Raw genomic sequence first — 22,712 nt, forward strand, 5'->3', positions numbered from 1 at the left:
ATCAAGGGTGCATGGGCTACGGACATGTATGATATTATTTCGAGAGTGGGTTATGAAGACCATTATCATAACCAAGAACAAGTAGAGGTTACGGTAATAAAATAAATTATTTTTCAAAATGTAAAGGATAGATGGTGTAAACACATACTGTGAGATAAAACATGTCTATGATACAGAAAACTATGTACTGTATAATCTGTCAAAAAAGAAACGATCCCTATAGTGCCCAAATTAGAGCTGGCATATTGAGACAGGTAGATATGTAGGCACGGTTGAGGAGGATAGATTATGTAGTCTGTGTGATCTAAAGGAAATTGAAAATGAAATGCATTTTGTTTTTTATTGTCCATTCTACAACTCTATTAGGGAGAGACTTTAATGAGATAGATCCAAATCATGAATTTATATGTTTGGAGGACTTCGAGAAACTGAAACGCCTATTTCAAAAGTACACATTTCTTTCCCAAAATGTGGAACGCCACCAACAGTCATTAAGACGTGCAAATCCCTTGACTCCTTCAAAACTGCTCTCAAAGGGCACCCGGACGGCTGCAATTTGAAACTGGCCCCCGTAAAATCTGAATCCCCCACCCACCCCTTTTTCCCCTCACTGTATATGTTTTTCCCCTTTTTTAGTGTAATGCTTTATGGTGTCCTGGTTTGTACCTCGCCCTATAGTGTAGGACAATGCACTACTCCTGAACAGACAATCAGACATACATCATGCCAGGACATGTACCCTGCCCCAGTAAATTCATATTTTTTATCTGTTATTTTCTCTGTTGGTTCCTTTGTTTGGGCAGCTGCCTGTATCCCCCTGGGAGTGGAAATGAGATAACAACCAGAGCCGGTCATGTTGTTTAGCAGTGCCAATGTCGCACAGTGGTGGAAAACGTACTTGCATTTTCTATTTATGTAAAAGTAAGTAGAAATACTGAAAGATACTGCAATATAGAAATACTCTGTTACAAGGTAAAAGTCCGGAATTCTAAATTCTAAAAAAATTGCATCAAAATGTACCAAAAGTAAAAGTATTAATTATGCAGAATGTCCCATTTCAAGTTTTCAAAAACATCTTGGGGAGTGTGGAAAAGAGGTGAAGAAACGAGTGCAAGCAGGTTGGAATGTATTTTTAGATATGGCAGTTTTAGCCCTCCATAGTTGAAAACCAAGAGGTTGAATCCAGTGTGGTCCTGCAGTCAAGTCCTACCAACCTCACTGGTTGATCTCCTTGTCACTGTATGTAGAGCATGGACAAGAAGACAAAGAAGAAGCGAGTTCTATGAACACGATGACTGATTAATGTGATTTTGTTCTGCATAGAGCAGGCTATTGTATATGGTGGTCCAACCTGGGTGGTCACTGTTTGTACACTGTTGCTTACCTGTTGGATTGTGTGACTGTGTGTATTTTGTTCTGTATAGTGCAGGCCATTCTATAATGTCACCTACTGTACATCTCACTTTTGCAATCTTACTAGTGAACCAAATAATAAATCCATGAACAAATACCTCACCACCAGAAGCCTATAGAAAATATACAATAATACTCAGAAATAGTACACTAATAAGTAACCGGGTATTTATGGACGGGAGTCGGGAACCAACAAAAACACTAAATATATGGGCATCTGCTAGTTTAGCCTGGCTAATAAGCCAGGCTACTGCTAGTACACATCCAAACATGTGCAGGTGTTGGATTGTACAGTTACTTAAGATGATCCTTTTGAAACTTCTCAAGGGAACTTTCGAGGCCAATTTTTGTCTGGCTTGCACGACCAGGGGCCAAAGAAAGTAAGACACTTTTTACCCCCCTCAGATTTAAAGGCTGGTACTACACACCGTAGCCAGGCATTTGATCTGAGATTTAGACCATTATTTACAAAATTAAATTTGGAGGAGATGTGAGCGGGCAAAACACTGGGGGGTCATATTAGGATGTTGATATTCATCTCTCCATTCATCAGCCACTCCCCACTCACAGGTAGTAATCCCATCTGGACCCTGATATGAAAAGGGTTGAAAATCGCACTGCTATACAGTAGTGCTTGCAGCATCCGTCTAGATACCTTATTTGTAAAGTTATGCAATATTGGTATCTCTTACTTGGTACAAATGTGATTATATTGTAATGGTGGCAGTGGCACTGATTTGCACACTAGCATGCCACGGGCACATCTGGTCACTTTAAAAATAGTTTCACTGAGATCTCTCTCAGACGAGCCCTCCATCGGCGTCTCCAGATCCAGATCATTGACCCTCAAAACATAGGCATAAGTGCAATATTGGCTGAGACATAGTGAAAATAAAAGTTTCACTAATTTGCATAAAAATGGTAGCTTATTCAAATAAGAAACAGCAAGAAATATTCCATAATGTGGAGTCAGTTCAAACTCAGTGATTCATTCATTCATTAATTTTATTCCAAATGTATAGCTGATACTGACTATACAATTTTCACCGATTGGAGGTATATTGCAGACCTTTGGCTACAGAAAGAGTAATATTCAAGATAGAAAGGTAATCTTGGGCTCAAATTGAAGCTTAGGGACATCGGAAGTTTTCTATATACAGGTGAGGCAGTGATATTCACTATAATGTGTTGGAAAATAACCATCTTTGTTGCTATTTGTTAATCGGACAGTATATTTTGTTGTGTTTCTGGGGATGATGTTGTAGGACTGTAGGTCATATATTAATGAGCTCAATATGCAAAGTAACTAGTAGCTTAGCTGTTGTGTAGAGTAAAAAGTAAATTATATTGTTTCTGAGATGTAGTGGAGAACAAGTGGAAAGTAAAGTGACAGTAACTCAAAATACTGAAGTACTGAAGTAAAGCACTTGAGTAAATGTACTACTTAGTTACTTGAATTACCACTGTTTACATCACACAGGTGATTGTTGTGTGACTATTGACATCCTGTGGGTTTTGTTTCTGTTCCTGAAAATGAACAAATGACAACAGGCCTTTTTGGACTAAATCCAGAACATTTATTGGACAGCCTCGATGCACCATCACCAGCTAATGAATTGAAAACTGGGTGTGTATCAAACAAGAGCCAGACAGAAATACACACTGTAATGGAAAACACAATACTCCAACTGTTCCTCACCATGGCCATTTTTCTTTCATGTCACAGGGTAAACCCAGATATACGCGACATGGGGCGGCAAGATGCCACCTAGAGCAGGCGTCTCTTCCAGGTTTTTAAACAGCTGGTTTTCTGATGAATTGAACAAGGTGGACCCTGTTGTAAACAAGTGTAATGCTTAATTGGGTCGTCCACTCACAGTTAACAGTCTTTGTATTGAGTTTGTGCTTGAAATGTACTGTAATTCTGCAAACTGTTAATAAATATTTCAATCAATCAATCAATCAATGGTGGATGGAAATTATGCTTGTGCACGCCGGCTCTAGGCGGCATCTTGCTGCCCCTTATCGCGTATGTCTGGGTGTACCCATACTGTCATACTCAGGAAGGGGCATTTTGTTCTTACACCCTCTGATGTAAGTAACAAAATGGCCGCAATGTGAATATGGTCAATACATTACACAGTGGACAAGGGATGTATTGAGAACCAACAACAAAAATGCATCCTAAATGCAATTTAAAGACAGCACATGGACATGGATGAGGGGATTATGTTCAAACAGACATCTCATAACAGATCAGAACAAACAGGTAAGACTACATGTATGTGGCTATCTATGCTGCAGTCAATGACATGACAGGGAATGCAGTGAAACCATCAAAAACGTGCTATTATTAATAAAATCTAACATGAATAGAAAAGTCTCAAACATTGCCAATCTCAATCATACTATACAGAGAAACCACTGTTCACACTGCTGTAAATGGTCACACAGTCACACTTATAAACGTCCCAATTTCAAAGTTCAGTTCAAAACCAAATCAGGCATTCTGTCAGCACGAAACGGACAAAATAAATAAATTAATAAAAGGCGGAACATTTGGAATAAGTTGGAACATTTTTAACAATACAATTAATACGAATTATGGGGGTTCCTTTTAGGGACCCTCCTATCACAAAATATTTTGGGAGTCCTTGTTTGAGAACTGGTCAAGAGGAATACTGTCTTTGTGCACGAGAATGGCATGATTAGTGTGGTCTACTACTGTACCATCACTAGCTGCACGCACGCACACACACACACACACACACACACACACACACACACACACACACACACAGTGTCTGTGGGGTGGTCGAGGTGCTACAGTATAGACACTGCTATACTGTAAGAAGTTGAACATGTTCTTAAGAGGTTCTCTGCTGGTTCTTAAAGGTTCTGTGTACTGTAGCATTGATTCTCAACCTGTGGGTTGGGACCCCCAGGGTTGTGTCGCTGCCTGCAAAGGTTGAGAACCACTACTGTATAGCACCATTTTTGCAAAGGTGCTAGAGTTATGAAGCATCTTTAACTACTTAAGCCCTATCGTCGTGCACTATTTTGGAATATTTTCTCTAATTTCAGATATTAGAATATGTTCACCTAATGACATGCCAAAAATAGGGACACCAGGTTTGAAAGTGGTTTAGATAGGTGTTATATAGCATCAAAAGAGGCTCCCCTATCATGATTATGAACTTATAGTGCTATTTAGCACCATTTTCTACAGTACAGGGCAGGCCCACAGCCCCAAACTCTCGGAAAAATACGTCAACCTTAACCAAAAACCTATGTGTAAAACGGGCCCGGCATAATAATGCAGTTGTGAAATCACTGCTGAGGCAAATAGACCACATTACACACAAACAAAAGGGCGACACCATAGATTTATGTACGTACAGTATATGGGTGGTGCCGTTACACAAATCTTTGTCACTGAAGCCTGTCACTGACTATATTCCACAATCTTCGAATGCTGCATATTGTCTGTCTGCACAGATTATATGGAGGAAGCATTTGAACATTGCGTGAGCCAGCACTCTGTCTCGAGAGACCCCCAGGGACCCCCATAACTCTGAGAGTGTACGAATGGAACCAAATTAACCTGTAAGGGTCCATTTGGAAACCCCCTCAAGGAATCCTGAGAGTCCCTGGACCCCACTACACAAATCAAGGTCTCTGTATCGTTTCTACTCTGTGGCTCGACTTCCGCTTACAAAAGGGATGTCCACCGAGACACCACTGTGTCACCACTTCTAACCCTCGCTTGAAGCTTGATTACTGCAAAAATAACAGATCTACAGTACAAGTTCACAATGCATTGCTTTTCGAAGCCTTGCTGTGAGCCTGTGGATCGGTTATTTTCAATGCGAGACACCCGCGTATCTTAGCTCGTATCATGCTACAGTATACTTCCCGCCACCTGCCGCAACACGTCAGTAACAGATCTGGAAGTACTGGCTGGGGGACTTGAGGGGGCTCTTGTAGCTAGCCGTGTCCGCCGGTGTGCTCTGGCTACTGGTCGTGGTCTTCTGGAGGTTTAAGGTGAAGGTTGGAGCCGTTTTCCGCGTCAGGAATTTGGCGCCCGCCCTGGCCTGGGGAGCAGTGGGCGCGCTCACCGGCCCGTGGTCGGCAGGCACGGCAGGGACCGCCGCCATGGACTCAGAAGACCCAGTCCTTCTTGTGAGGGGGCTCAGATAAATCTGCATAGTCACTAAGTGAATGTAAAATGAGGGGAAAAGGGTGTGGAACAGAGAGAAGGGAGGGTGGGTTCGGTAGTTTTGAGGAGCGGTTGGAGAAGGCGGAGGTCATTTGAGGGAGGGGTCGAACATGCAGGTTTGGAACACAGGTGGGATTGACGGATAGGTTCACATGGGTTGATGGGGGGCACACAGGTCACAGTGAGATGTGGACAAATATGAAGAAGGAGTATGAAACAGGAGGTCACGTCAAATGCTTCATGCTCTCAAATGACTTTCTATTGTTGCACAGATGTGGAGGTTGAGTCACGGTATGCGTTTCCTGTAATCATGTACCGGTGGTGGGGGGATTTCTCAAGGAATGTTGAAGCCAGAGGAGGTATACGCTGTCAAGAAGGAAGCCTACCTTTGCACTGAGTCACTCGCCTCGATCCTGCACACAACAAATGCACACACGGGCGCACACACACATGCACACACACACACACACACACACACACACACGCACACACACACGCACACACACACAAGCAGACAATACGTTAGTTTATGTGTGGCAGCCAATACAATGAATAGAATTAACATTCATTTCATATCCATATTTGCACATCCCCAATTTATTTTCTGTGGCCAAACGGTTTGAAAAGTCTGTTTGTGAAAATTATTTTCAATACAATACAATACAATACAATATACATATTGTTTTTTATAGTGAGGAGAAGACCTAGCTGCAATAGGCAGTTGTATGAAAAACGACTTATATCTGACACTTTACAGCACCAGGGCTGAAGTAGATAGCAGCTGTTTCCCATTTCACTTTTGCCTTTCGCTGCCCAAGGGTCCTTTTATGAAACTGTGAACGCTGCCAGTTACTGACTGGAAGAAAACAGATTGCGAGGAAATAAACTAAGTGTTTTCTTACCCACATTCACTGCAGGCTCCTTAGCCTTACTGCTGCTATACATGGAGAGAGGGGGGGGGGGGGGGGGAGAGAGAGAGCGCTCTGGTAAGTTTGCATCAGCATCTGTCATGGTTGATAGTATAGACTAGGGTATGCGCATGCTTAAAGTGAATGGCACATCGAGTGGCAAATCGAGTGACAATGCAACATGCAAAGTGACTATAACATTGTTTAATGCAACCAGATTAGACTTTTCTGTCTGGATGCATGGGTTGTCAAGGCCAGAAAGTATTTTTGCCACTCAGTAGGCATTCCTGCATAACTTCCGGGTTTGATGATGATATCACGCATACCCTCTATTGAACATTTGAGCAATGTTTGTTATTTTGCTTCCTTTTCTTTCTTCCTTTATTTTTGAATCCTTATATTCATAGGATTCTGTTTCTAAATTATAGCTATTTTTGTTCCTAAACTCCCAATTAATTAACCGTTAATTCATGGCTGACAAGAAAGAAAGACAGACAGACAGACAGACAGACAGACAGACAGACAGACAGACAGACAGACACCTTTCGGGGGTTTTCTTAGTGGAGGAAGCTGCGGAGCTGGGCCGTGAGGCTGATTTGACAGTCTTGGGACAGTCTTTCCCACCCCCTGCAGAGTTCTTCACAGCGCTGAAACATGAAGCAAAGATAACACTTATATCTATTGCCTCTTTCACATCACTTCCTCTCCACAGGCGACACCATTAGTCTGTTAAACCAAATTATGTTCTTTTGTTCCATTTTGACATTTTATTTTGTATTGAAATAGGGTTAGGGTCTTTTTGTATCTATATCTATCTATCATTAAAGGAGCACTTCACCCATTTTCAACCGTATCTTCATATAATTGGTCTTGACTCCTCACTAATGCTCATTATTGAATGTTTGATTCATTGATACTTTATTGATCATAAATGTACACAGTACGTGGTTCTTGGACAGAAGGTGGTAGGTTTGGGAGACAGGCAGCAGCTTGAGAGCAGCTAGGCCACTTATATAGGGAACAACCTGCCATTCAATCAGGCTTGATTGGATTGACTTGGTGTCGGTGCCTTTTGACAGTAGGCCTTAAGACATTAAGGCATTAAGATAACAGAAAAGGCCTGGGGACCTCCAATGTCACTCTGCGTCGGTGGGCTGTGGGGATTCCAAGCTAATAGAAACTACAGCCTTTCTCTTTTTTGGAAAGTGCACTGAAATAGAAACCATTGCTTGTGCATTCATTAAAAACGGTTTGAAACCTTGTTTGAAATGAAGCGGATGAAGTCAGTGGTAGGCAGGTTTCTGAACTGTCCATACAGCCCTCCTCTGAGACGAGTAGACAAAAATGGCACCATGTTAGAATGAACATCAGTGAGGACCAATTAAACGAGGACAAAGTGAGTGAAGTGCTCCTTTAACTACTTGAAATCTGGCATCTATATTTTGGGCATGTCTTGTCATTGTAGGCTGAGCTTGTGTAGATCTCGTACGTAGATGTTCACCCATATAGTGTCTAAAGTGGTTCATTAGCTCTCTCTGCACAATTACAGCAGTGTACCCCATGATGTAGCAACACTACAGGAAGGGAACAGCAGAGGGAAACTATCCTATCAAACTAATGACATGGAATGGAATGAATGGTTGCATTGATGGTTGGATCACTTGAAAGGGCTGCATTAAGCAGCACTACAGTGTGAAATAATTATAATAACCCTACAGTACACACATGTATGTGTACAGTATAACCATATGCATGTGTATGTGAATGCAACATGTGTGCACGCACGCACGCACGCTCGCTCGCACGCACAAACAAACAAACAAACAAACAAACCCACACTTTATACCTCTTGGGTGGTGTTGGTGAGACGTCGTAGTTCCTGGCTGTGACAGCAGAGGGCAGTGTGTTGCTCTTCTTCTGGGAACCAGCGCTAGGGGTCGACATGGGGGGTCTGGCAGAGAGGGCCAGAGATGCAGGCCTGGCTGTGTAAGTAAGATCACACACAAAACACGAGACAACATGATACAAAGTATTTGTTGTAATGACAGTTACACCAACAGGGATTTAGTGGAGACAACCTAGTTGAACTTGAACTACTAATACATTTTGTGCGATCACAGCTTGCTTCTGCAGCTTGTGGCTTGATAAAAGCTATCATCACTACACTTTCATTTGCACATCAACATCAAATTACAGATGATACAGGTCTTTAAATAAATACTTTCTGAAACGTCTATGGGAAAATTTTATTGGAAATTCTCTTTCGGGCCGCTCGATCGTCAGGGGCTGGACTGCGACGCTCTATACACCAGTGCATCTCTCCTTACCTTTGCCCGTGGACACTTTCCTGGAGGCCTGATGATGCTCCTCGGAGATGTTGAGTCTCTTGAGGACGTCGGCCAGTGCCATCTTCAGCATCTGGATCTCCTCCTCCTGCATGTGCATCCTCTGCTCCAGGTAGGTGAGACGGTCCACCACGTCCAAACCACTGGCTGCTGAGCTCCTGCCGTCTGCACGGGGGGAACATCAGTTTACTATTACAATTTAGGCATTTAGCAGACGCTCTATAGAGCGATTTACAGTAAGCAAGAACAACAGATACATCAAATACATAGAAATATAGTCATCGAGGATCATAAGCAAGCTAAGACCTAACATCCGACTAACAGTAGAATATCTGTACAATGAAATTATAAGTATACACTATAGAGTGCTATGTCATTGTCTACATAAAATGCTATCTAAATTACATAAATGTGCGTTTGCAACGCCTGTAAGGTCGTCGAGGCTATAGGGCAAGTGCTAGAGAGATCAGAGTCAGAATCAACTTTATTGTCACATTCACAGGTGTAAAGAAGTGTGTGAAATGTCAAGTCACACATGCTTAAATGATTTTGCTGTAGCCTATAGCCTAGTTGTATTTGTTTCCGTGCCACTAAGTACCCCCAAATTGATATTATATATCTCTGCTGTTGGGAAGAAACGACACCAAAATGTTCATTTTTCAGGAAATGAAGAAAACCATATTTAAAAACAAAGCAATACTGCCTCATCAAAGTCAGTATTGTGACTTTATATAAGATGGTCAGATGGAGTTAAGGTTTTGCTTTTTACTACTAGTCATTGGTTCAATATATTTTTTAACACACAGATAAAGGGTGTCCAATAGCTCTGATTTATGCCCAAAAAAAATCTAAAACCTAAAAGATGGTGTTAGGTGGTTTCCTCCCGACAGCAACGATAACATCCACTTGAGTTGAGTTAAATGATTATTAAAACATTACCTTCGTAATTATAGTTACAGTTATTGTGCTTGCTGCGCACAGCAGTTAAGCCTATATCGTTTGCTTTTCATTAAACATAATTAACAGCGATTTGACAGCAGCAGACGTACTGTACAGAAGCAGAGTTTAATGTTCAATAATGCAGGCCTTGTTATCCTGTTAATTGACTGAAAGAGATGCCACACACGCACACAGACTGGGAAAATTAAAATATGACACACTAACCATTTGAGACATAATGAAAGTCACAGCACATGTGGGAGTTAGCAAACCTTTGATGTGTAGAACATACAATATGAACACTCACTAGATGATGCACACAGACACGCAGAACGCTTCATTCAAATGGCATCATAAAGCTAGGTACACTGCATTAATATGAACTGAATATGGTCACTATACCATATAGGCAAAGGTTTTTCAAAGAGTTTCAGAAATAAATAGCCCCAAAAAGCGGTGTGAGCTTGTAGACCGGCTATTTTCACAGAGAGTGACCACATCGTATGACAAAGTAATAACAGGTGTGTAGGACTTGCACCTACACATCAGTCAACTGTTATTCTTAAATATTCATTAAAGACTAATTTCTTCTCCCTGGACATCGACAGGCAGCTGAGCCTGGCACCCTACATTTTCCTTTGCTTGTTTTTGTTTTGATTGTGTCTATTTCATTGGTATGTTGTGCTAAAATGTCTGTTCATATTGCATTGTTTTTGTTTTAACCTGTACAGCACTTTGGTTGACCTGGTCATATGCGTTATACTCAAATTAAGAGTTGGAAGATAAAGCATAACATAACAGCACACAACAACGCACCGCATGCTGACCGTACACATGACCGCGTTTTTAGGCCGCTCATGCATGGAGCTAACTCTGTTTATTAAATAGTAGTGAACACATTGGGATTATTTGAAAGGACAGCCTGAAAGGTGGCTCTAGTGCTGCTTTTACCAGCAAGATGTTAAACACTTCTAGACCTGCTATATTTGCCGAATGCTCGCCCCTGGCAGAAAGGATGCTAGCTGGGTTAAAAAAGCTTTCACACACCTACATGTAGGTTAAAATAGGTGTGAAGGCAAATTACACGATGAACAACGAACAACAATTACCCGCACACTCCCCCAGCCACCTGCTCCGGTACAGGAGAAAAACATTATTAGGAGTGCAACTGCATGTAACGTTTCTGTCACAAAATATGTGACCTCCTGCCTGCCTAAGGAACCTGTCTGTACCGCACAGATTGGACACACACTCTGCGGGTAGTTTTATTGTTCTCGAGGGTTCAAGATGTTAAACATAATCCCGACGCCCTGCCCCTGGCCATTCCCATAACAGCTCCCTGCAGAGGGAGGCCGGGTAAAGAGGTCACTGAACAGCTGGCCCCTGTAGAGCACACAGACCCCACACCCCAACATCAAACAGCAGGGTGGAAACATAAACAACAAGTCCTTGTTGTCGGGCAGAAACCTCCTATCTCCTACTATCTATTTGAATGGCCTACTTGATCATACTAGAGCGTCACACAAAAGTAGCGGATCTGCAAGCTTGAAGTGGTGAGCAAACAGACAGACAGACAGACAGACAGACAGACAGACAGACAGACAGACAGACAGACAGACAGACAGACAGACAGACAGACAGACAGACAGACAGACAGACAGACAGACAGGTAAAGGACTACCGTTGCAGAGGAGCGAGGAGGAGGAGGAGGAGGAGGAGTGTTTCTGCTGGCCGAGGAGGAGTCGCACATCCTCCACTGCCTTTCTTCTCCTCTTCCGCTCCTCCCGTGAACACATCCTCTCTGTCCTCTTCTCTCCTCTGCTCTCCGTCAGGTGGGCTGGCACTCCATCCATCTGGATCAAAGAGCAGCAGCAGCAGCGCACAAAAAAAGGGCAGGTGCTGCCTGGCTCCGAAGTGAACTGGGATCAAAGAGTAGAAGTAGAGGTGCCCACCGTATAGCTCCCTTTGACAAACTTGTTTTTATTGAAGAATTACAGTGAGTGACCTTTACAATGATCTCTTCTTCAGACTCTGTCCATTCGAGTTTTGCCAGGGAGGTGTCTGATCTGCTGGCATCTGATATTCACTCAGTTGTGTACTTATACAGTATGGTCTCTCTCTCTCTCGATCTCGGTTGGCCCACTCGTCTATACAGCATCCAGGGCCAATTGGTAGTTTGTTGTATTCAGCGTCCAGGGCCAGGTGGTAGTTTGTTGTATTCAGCGTCCAGGGCCAGGTGGTAGTTTGTTGTATTCAGCGTCCAGGGCCAGGTGGTAGTTTGTTGTATTCAACATCCAGGGCCAGGTGGTAGTTTTATTCAGCATCCAGGGTGAGGTGGTAGTTTTATTCAGCATCCAGGGCCAGGTGGTAGTTTTATTCAGCATCCAGGGCCAGGTGGTAGTTTTATTCAGCATCCAGGGCCAGGTGGTAGTTTTATTCAGCATCCAGGGCCAGGTGGTAGTTTTATTCAGCATCCAGGGTGAGGTGGTAGTTTTATTCAGCGTCAAGGTGAGGTGGTAGTTTGTTGTATTCAGCGTTCATGGCGATCGAAGTGGCAGTTTTATGCAGCGTGAGCGGGTGAAGGTTTTGATCCCCTTGATCCTCCCTCACGTATTCTCAGTGGTTGTTTGTCTGCCACTGAGGGGACAGGAGGATGTCTGTGACGTTTAAACTCTATCCCACAGCGTGTTTGCTCTGTGTGTGTGTGTGTGTGTGTGTGTGTGTGTGTGTGTGTGTGTGTGTGCGCGTGCATGCCTGCACACATGGGGGTGGGGTTTATAGAGCTCAGCAGGCATGCTGTTCAGCCCAAATTTGTGTGTGTGCATGTGTGTCTACCTACATGCATGTGCACACACTATGGAGTTTTTAATCTCTCACACTGAGCCTCTTTGGGCACAAGTGACCCTACCCCCCACTCATAAGCCCCATTTTGGAAAGACGCAAGCAAACAAACACACACACAAACACACGCACACGGACCGGAAGAAAGAAAAACGTAACGTGACGTGTCAAACTAAGATGGAACAGAAAAAGGTGAGTCATAAATGTAAAAAGAGGCTGCCCTGCGACTGTCTGCAGAGAACACAGAGCTTGTGTGATGATCCTACATAATAATGTAGTTGCATCATGTTCACCTGCAGTGTTTACAACAACACAGACAGACCACACACTGGCTGCTGCTGGTGACGCTAATGAATAACAACCTGAACACCAGTGATTGTCATACAACGTTAGAGGCATGAAGCAAAGCTCCCTCACGCTAATGAAGAGAGGAGCTGAGGCTGCTGAGCCACTTGTTACGTAACTGTACTGTACCCGTTCACTGTTGACGGAGATTCCTTTCAACAGGATTCCCAGTGGGTCAGTAGAGACACTACTACTGGGACACTGAACCGAGATCGCACTAGGCTGAGGCTATGTATGCACACAGAATAACTCTTCATACTTCACTAGGCTGAGGCTATGTATGCACACAGAATAACTCTTCATACTTCCAGGCCCCTTCCCTACTTCCTTCTAGCCAGGGAGGCATACCATTTTGGGTATTTGATGATAACTTACATCATGTTCTAGCTTGTATAGTCATCAGGTTGGAACCCCTAAACCGGAATCAGAATTACCCAAAATAATTCACTGCTTCATCCGGTCTAAACCACGCCTAGACCGGATCACACGGGCAATTGAGGAACACAGACCGAGATGGAAGCAAGGTTAACTTCCTTCACAGGTGTTACCGATGGGGAGGGAGGAAGTAGGAAGTTATTCTGTGTGCATAGAGCCTATTGGGAGGTGAAGAAGCATTAACCACTTAAACCCCAGAATCCATATTCTTGGCAGGGAACGCTAGTCAAAAATAGTCAGTCTACAAGCTCACAACGTGTCGTGTTGGAGGCTAGTCAGTAGGATAGTGGGGCGACTGCCCAGGATTGATTCCAACACTCATCTTCCAGCAGGATTGATTCCAACACTCCGTCCGGCAGCCGAGGTGGACGGGTGGGAAAGTATTTTTTATCGGCCTAAAATATTGTCTATATAGTATATACATACATTCATGAATCCACTTGCTGACCGGCTGTCATTGAGCAATTTATTTTATAGGGGTTTCTTGTGACCCTACCATTAACATCCTATGGCAGGCAAAAATGTCAAACTTTCCTTTTGCTTTAAGTAGCATGTGACTAGGGGTTTTTCATGATTCTGAATCCATTCCAAGCATTAGTTTAGCACAAAATACACTCCTTGGGCTAAAAACAGCCATAGCCACTTGCCCAAAATGTGCTGACCTCATCACATTTGTGCTGACCTCATCACATTTGTCATGATGTCTATGGCCGTTTTTAGCCAGAGGACCGAACCCTATGGGAGATCCCACAGGAGAGGGGAACATAGTTCCATATGATGACTGTATGTGCAATATGTATGATATATTTGCATGCTTGTTTCCTGCTCATTCTGTTTTGTTTCCATAATCTGCTAGGGACATCATAGATCCTGCACTGTTCTTACTGTATACAATGTATGTATACGTTGTTGTGTTGGCATAATAGGCCAAAACATATTATGTTCTCCACGCCTGCGACTCGAGGGATCCTCACCGACCACTTGTCCACCGATTGGTTTAGATGGAGATTTCTAGAGACCTTACAGATGGTCAACCTAAATCACATTGCAACAGCGTGGAACGTGTGTATCAAATTTGAAGTCAGTGGAGCGAACGGTTCTATTACGTGGACTACAGACGTACAGTACACATGCATGCACACACACACACACACACACACACACACGTCACTCACACACACACACACACACACACACACACACACACACACACACACACACACACACACACACACACACACACACACACACACACACACACAAACACACCTTTTGTGAATCTCTGATGCCTTAATGATGGATGATGGAGTAATACGGACGCCGAAAACAAGGATGGACACAAACATGTTGGGGGACATTACCACCACATAAGGACAAATGTAACTCATCAACTCATCAATCATGTGATGGATGATTTGTTGACGATCACTTGGTGAAACCCGTTTTTGACGGTTCTACAAGGTTTTCCCCCATCTGAAATGTTGCAGTGACTCAAAGATTCGAAGGCGTTTCATTTGTCATTCACTCGTACAAGAATGTGCAGTGATGTGGACTGTTGATTTATCACATTAACCCTGGCACCTATATCTTGGGCACATTAAAAAAATGTAAATGTTTTTGTAAATTTTCGGTTATTCGGTTTTCCAATAGAATTCTCCCCACATCCAGCCAAGCATGCAGCCCGTCAGCCATAATCTCCTTCACAGAGAGTGTTGACTCTGTGGACCCCTAGCCTGTGATTTGCTGCTTCTATTCTTGCCCTGGCGGTGACATCATCGCTGTGCCACCTCCGCCCAGCCCATATGGGATTGGGATTAGAATAGCCCCATAATCCCGGTGCTGTAAAAGGGAATTAGCAGACCCCCCCCCACCCACACACACAGCTCAATCTCTGCACCATCTCAAGCATGCATACACAGTATAAACGCTCCTCTGACTGGTTTCCATGCAAAGGTAAACACACGCAAGCCAGCAAGCATGCATGCATGCAGCAAGCATGCACACAGTTCCTTTAACTCACAACACAAAAGTAGGCACGTGCACACGCACACACACACACACACACACACACACACACACACACACACACACACACACACACACACACACACACACACACACACACACACACACACACACACACACACACACACAATGCATATTGACAAACTCCAATACACGCCGAGGCAAAACTCCAGCACAGGGAGGGAGTGCTATAGTGACTGTTTTAATCTCAGCTCACAGATGGTGCTTCCTGAATGGAGAAACAGCATCTGTCCATTCATATCAGCACTCTGCACACGGGCACACACATGCACGCACGCACGCACGCACAGGCAAGCCTTCGTATATTATTCCTCTGCTACTAATATCCCTGGGGGGACAGGGCCCTTCCCCAAATCTCCGCAGCCAAGCAAGGCAAATTCCAGCACAGCCCGCAGTGCCTGGAGTAGACAACTTCACTTCAGCAGCTACAGTATACGGAGGAACCACTATACTGAAAGATTTACTTTACTTTGCCCACTCGGGGCAGTGCTGCAAGGTGGGTAAATAAGGTGGTAAATAATGCAGATAAAAAATAAGGTCACCAGACAATGGAAGGACCTTTCCAGGGATGAAACCTGTTGTGATTTCACACACGTGTCACGTGGCGTTCCAGACATGAGCCCCCCGTGGCGGGCCACTCACCTGTTAAGTCGTTAACCATTTAACCACTTAAACCCCCAGCATCCGTATTGTGGGGAAAACGTTTTGCAGAGAATAGCAGATCGACAAGCTCACAGTGCGTCGCAACGAGATGCGTTGTGAGCTTGTCGATTGGCTTACAATTTACAATTTAGGCATTTAGCACACGCTCTTAATCCAGAGCGATTTACATTAAGCAAGAGCTTTCCCCACAATAACAGAAAACAAAAGTTACACGAGTATAGAGCCCTGAGGGACTCTGGCCAACCATAGGGCTTAAATAGCACATCTACAAGAACTCATTGTATGAACCTTTTAGGGGGGGGGGGGATAAATAAAAATGTTAACATGTTTTCTTACAGGGACACACCAGTTGAAAGTAGTTACTGCTCAACCACTTAAACCATATATTACGCCAACCGGGGTGCCCCAGAGGTCTGTTCTTGGTCCCCTGATTTTTTTCCCTCTGCAGATGGGCTATTTTGGCTGAATGTTTGCCTACTTTCTGCAAATGTTTGCCTATTCTGACATGGCCATAATAGGGAGGCTATGGTTCATGTTGTTAAAGACTGTCTTTAGCTGTACTCTGTCAGCCCTGCGGTGGTTGGTGCTGTCCAGTCAGTAATGAGCGGATGTTAATGTCGACAAAGTGTATTGGATTCAAACACAGGTCTGCTTTTTGGGGATTTCTAGAATTGAGGAGTAAGCAGTGCTCGGTGTCTTGCCCTAGAGCAAGACACTGAAAAAACGCTCCCATCTCTCCTGATTGGAATATAGAGCTATTTAACTCTTTTTAACAAGTTTATATTATAACCACTGTTGAAAAAACACCGTAGCTTCTATTCATTAATCATTAGCTTCTATTCTATTCATTCATCACACATATCGGGTCCAATGTCCAAAACTGTTACTTTTCAGGATTCAACTTTTGATGGTTTTGTGTGACGCTGAAGTATGATGAAGTAAGGTGTTAATCTATGAACAAACAAGGTAAAATATTGAGATAGGAGGTTTCTGCCCAACAGTGATGATATCTTTTAACTTGTTTATTCTTTTTTATCAACCTGACTGGTGGTACTGACCTGTCTTGCAGATTGTGTAACTGGTGTGGTGGTACTGGTCATGTAACAGTGGTGTAAAAATATAATAATCTACTGTACTTACCGGTATGTACAATTTTGAGATATTTGTACTTTACTTGAGTATTTCCAATTTCAGAGGCAAATATTGTACTTTTACTCCACTACATTTATATTGAAAGCTTTAGTTACTAGGCCTAGTTACTTTCAGTATTATTACAAAACATACATAAAACACTTCCTACTGTATACATTGTGGCAGTGTTGGGTCAGTTACATAGCTTAACTTGCCCAACACTGGTTTTAATTATTTATTAGATTTTTTCTTCCAGTAAGAATTGAGGCTTGAATACCTAAGCAATAGGTCTATTAAAGTTAATGAATAGGCCTATTAGCTATGATTCACTGTTTTGCAGTGTTGGGTCAGCTACATGTAGCTCAATTTTCCCAACACTGCAGATAACAATGAATCATAGCTATTAGGCCTATCAATTAATTTTAATAGACCCATTGGCTTACGTGCAGGTATTCGAGCCTCAATTCTTACTGGAAAAAAAATCAAATAAATAATTAAAACCAGTGTTGGGCAAGTTAAGCTGATGTAGATGTAGCTGACCCAACACAGCATTTCGGCCAACTGCATTTCGGCCAATTTTCAAATTATTTGTATACATTTGAAAACTTTAAATGGGACATTCTGAATTGTGAGCACTTTCTACTTTTGGTACTTTAAGTAGGCCTACATTTTGATGCCAATGCTTTTGTACATTTTGAGTTCCGGACTTTCACTCATAACGGAGTAGTTCTGTATTGATACTTTGACTTAAGTAAAACAACTGAGTACCCTTTTCACCACTGCTGCTGGTGTGGTGATAGTGGTACTGTATAGTGGTACTGTATAGTGGTACTGTATAGTGGTACTGAGTCTACTGACCTGTCATGAAGTCTGTGCTCAGCAGGGACTCGCTGTTGAAGCTCTCCCTGTGCATCATGGCTGCCGCCCCTGCCTCCGGCGCCGGCAGCAGGTCGTGGCCCGTCTCCTCCATTCCCACACCCTGGTCCTCCACACCTGCATCCATGAGAGACAAGGAGAACAACCCTGCCATGCTGCCCGCTGCCATGCCCTGACCTGACGACTGCATGTGTGTGTGTGTGTGTGTGTGGGAGTGTAGGCTGACACTCGCTTACATTCAGTACTGTATTACCACAGCTTGATGAGCTATGAGTGACCTTCCTTCCCTAAACCACCACCACCACCTATACCCCTCCCTCCTCCCTCCTCCCTCCTCCCTCTCTCCCTCTCTCTCCCTCCCTCCCTTTCATCCCTTGTTCTATGAAGAGAGGAGCACGCACCGGGTGCTGGGAGGAGGGTAATGATGTCACTCTAAGGACAGATTAAGGCCTCAGTAAGCCATCTGAAGCCCTCAGCCCAGGAGTGTGTGTGCGCGTGTGCGTGCATGTGTGTGCGTGCGTGCATGCGTCTTGGTCCTCACAATAAACAGTTGTTTTATATGGAAAACAAATGTTCTTAGAGTTAGGATTACAACAACCCCAACCTGAAAAGACCCAGGCTAGTGTCAGCGTTAGGAGCAGGCATTTAGAGGTTATAGGTTTAAGGTTAGAGTTATTCATGATTTATAGTGGTTGAACTTGTGCAGCGCAAGCTCACAACAAGTACAAGCAGTATAGTACCAGTAAGACGCCTAAGGGCGAGGTCATACACATACTGTATGGAGCGTGTCTTGAGTGTACAGGGTTTGATGAGGTCAGATCAACATAATGGAATGTCAGAACAGGTCAGCTCCATATATGGAGATCTAAGGGTGGCAGTGGGGGCAGTGTCTTGAATGTACAGGGTTTGATGCGGGCCCAGGTAGGGCCAGGCCTTAATTTTCGGGCCTGTTGAGAACTGTAGTTATTCGCCGGCTGCCGGGCACGGCTTCACAAATAACTTTGGGGTAGGCCTGTCTAGAGTTTAAATGGACAGGTATCAGTCAAAAGGGTGGATGGACACACACACACACACACACACACACACACACACACACCTCCTCCTCCTCGTAACATGGCTGATGATGGAATTAAGCATTTTTGCTGTCGTGAATAAAAGTTGCCGACATGCACAATTGTGATCCCCCGACCCCCCAAAGCGCTTGTATCACGCTGCCATCCGGCGAGGCCATCCTGACGCACAGTAAGAACGATGCAGATTCTCAGATTAAGGGGCAGAAGAACTTGATTAATTACAGTCATCAAGGGGACAGTAAGCCGAGCGTGGTAATTACAACAGCGGAGGACAACAGGCCAGGCCAGTTAGGCTATTGTACCAGAGGTTTCCCCGGTGTAAGCTGGTTTTCTGTCGATTTCGCATTCACCGGGATTGCTTTGCTCTCTTCCTCTCTATCTCTCTGGCAGATGCTTCTATTTGCTGCTCTGCCTCTTCCATAGACACTGTCTAAGTGCATCTATTTGCTGTCCATGTCCAAATTTTCTGCACTTCCTCAAGATCATCCACTTCAATCAGCTGAGTGTGCTGGAAGAACACTCCAGTCAGTGTGACAATAACACGTCTTGGAGTGTCATCTTCTTTTATGCCTGGAGTTTGTGAAAGGCTCAAGCTACATTATCCTTGTATTGAATGACAACTCAGTGCAGTTATTATCTAATTACCGCCCGCTAATGTTCTTTAATGTCCTACTGAGCCGGTCCTCCGTGTAGAGGGACTTCTAACGTCTCAAAAGCAAAGCTTACAGCTGGCTAGTGTTATCCCCTCTCTGTCAAGTCTGTGTAATGGACACGAGAAGCTGTTATTAGCTGTCTAGCACATGCAGGGCTGTGGTCTAGGTCTGTTCAAAGTAAAAAAACATCTCCGCCTAATTGCCTACCTACCAATATGTTAAGGGACATCTAAATTCAATGTAGTTGCTGTCTGGAATAGCCGCCAACAAACATATGCACCCGCTGCTTTGAAAACAAATCATATATCACCATCTGAATATGATGGATCTGACTAGAGTCTTTGTGAGTGGAGGAGAACGGTAGCTCTCCCGGGAGCAGGGACAGGACAGATACAAAAGGAATCAGAGGTAACAATCAGGTGATGATGCGTAGGACATCCATGGCAGAAATCTGTCTAATCTGTGGTCAATGCTAAACTCTGCTGCCATTTACCTTTACAACCTATATTTAGAGTAGCCAATTATTTTTTAACCCCATTTTGTCTCCCCAATTTAGTTATGTCAATTTATTCCTCCTCACACACACTTCTGTGTTGTCACTTGCTGTTGTATCAGTGACTCACCTGCCAGGAGGACGTTAGCCGTAGGTCCTATAGCATTACTCAACTGAGAAGAGAAATTTAAAAGCCTGGTATTTCCCCCGGATATGATATTTCACCCCTTTTGCAACCAGATCTAATTTTAATGATGTTTGGGAGACAAGAAACACTTTCCTGTGCGGTTTTATTTGGGTAATATGTGTTTTTAGATATTTTAGTATTTCCAACACTTACTTCCTGGACTACATGTTGTACACCCACACCTAGGCGACAAGGCGCAACAAAAAAAATCGCTCACGGCAGGAGTTTGCCAGAATCGGCCAGAAAACCAGTTACTCTTTTATCACGCGGATGAAGCTTAATTTCCATCCACCAGCCGTGAACGATTATTTTGTCGTGCCCATAGAGTAATAAAAGGATAGAGACTGAACCGGAGCGATAGCCTCCCCCCTTAGTATTCGGTGGAAGTTGCTCAGTGGCGTTTTGAAGCACCCGCAAGAACCCATGTAGTTCCAGGAAGGAAGTGAGCCCAGCCCATGACATCATGGACACTTTGAAATACTAAAATATCTATAAACACATATTAACCACTTAAAAACCCCAGGAAAGTGTTTCTTGTCTCCCAAACATCATTAAAATAAGATCTAGTTGCAAAAGGGGTGAAGTGTCCCTTTAACTCCCAATGGAAATTGGGACTTGTCATGTATTGGTTAGAATAGGTCACATGTAGGATGGAGACAGAATAATATAGGGGCACACATGTGGTGTGACTTGGTGTGGTTGAGTCACTAAAGCAAGTTAACAAAGAAGCTTTATGTTGTGATTCAAATTCAATTCAGCTGGCTAAATCAAGTTTTAAGAAAGGCACGTCAGTTATAGCCTAAGCACCCAATAGGACAGTTCTAGTGGCTGAAAGGAAGGTGTTTTATTACAAGATAACCTGGTGAAGACTGGAGGTGAGCGGGGTGCTGTCAGCATCATCTTGACATTCTTCTGGATTCAAGCTCGATCAAGACTCCTATCCACCTTCTCCTCCCAGCCCATCTCATCTGGCCTCTTCAATAAAACATAATACCTGAAAATAGTCATCATAAAAAATGTGATATTAAAGTGTATAATGAAACATATCTGATGTCTTTTGGCTCCACTGTGGACATAACCTCGCGTCACCAGACTTTCCACTATTATATCGACTGATGAACAGAGCGTTGGTCAGAGAACCTCTGAACTTTAAATGTCATCCCTCTGCTGCCCTCCTGTGGAGACTGCGTGACATTATTGGACAGAACTTGCTTTTGCTGTAGGAGTTTCAATAATAAAAAAAAGAGCAGTGGTACAGTGGTAGGGAATGTTACATGTGTTCACTTATTTACTATTCATATCATTAACAGTGTAAATGCATGCATTAATTCATTTTACTATGACTAAGTAGGCACAAATACAAATGGCATTAATTATATAACTGAAGTGGAGACCGAGTTAAACTATGCAACTTTTTTTGTCCAATCTGTATGTTAATACGATATATAACTAATACAATTGGGATCGTTGTATTTAGTCTCTCTGCTCTTCCATTTAGAATGTGTCAGAGGTCATGTCTCACCTAGACACAGGATCTGACCGGATGGTCAAGATTCAATTTATCCCCTGAGCAAGCAGGCAGGCTCTATTATTAGCGCAATGGCAAACATTTCAGCAAGTCTTGCGCAGGAAACTGGGTTCAAATTAAAATACAAAGTTAAATTAAATTCCATTAAAAACATCACCTGCCCAAAACAGGGACGGCAGGTTGAAAGTGGTTAAAATATGTCTATTTTTTTAGGGTAGTATTAGCAGTAGCCTACTGGACAATGTGGGTAGTTGGATTTCCACCAGCAAAGCTTTGATATAATGGACTTTACCCACAGAGTGACTTCTTTGCTAGCTCAACGAAACAAACACCTAAAAGAAAAACCACAATCACAATGTTTGCATGCCTAGTACTACACTTCACAAAGTCTACAGGTAATGTTTAATAGTTGTCCAAATTCAATAGAAAATAAAAACCAACACACAGGGTTTTCACAAAGGACTTAAACTTTATAAATATTCTTTCAATGAAACATCAAATCAGCAGGGATGTTATATAATTCTTAAAAAAAAAAAAAAAAAAAAAAAAACAATCCAAGAGATTTTTAGAGACAAAGTGACAATAATCTGATACACACATTGTTTCTCTACTCCAAA

The 22,712-nt window shown here is 43.2% G+C and overlaps 1 protein-coding gene across 1 annotated transcript in view; it reads right to left on the reverse strand.

The window, feature by feature from the left end:
• The window catches only part of prpf39 (PRP39 pre-mRNA processing factor 39 homolog (yeast)), a 114,178-nt gene that overhangs the window by 18,830 nt on the left and 72,636 nt on the right, over positions 1–22,712 (reverse strand). The gene's annotated exons all lie outside the window — the stretch shown is intronic.

Source organism: Protomyctophum bolini (genome assembly GCF_963924005.1).
Source record: "Protomyctophum bolini genome assembly, chromosome: 19".
Classification (NCBI taxonomy): Eukaryota; Metazoa; Chordata; class Actinopteri; order Myctophiformes; family Myctophidae; genus Protomyctophum; species Protomyctophum bolini.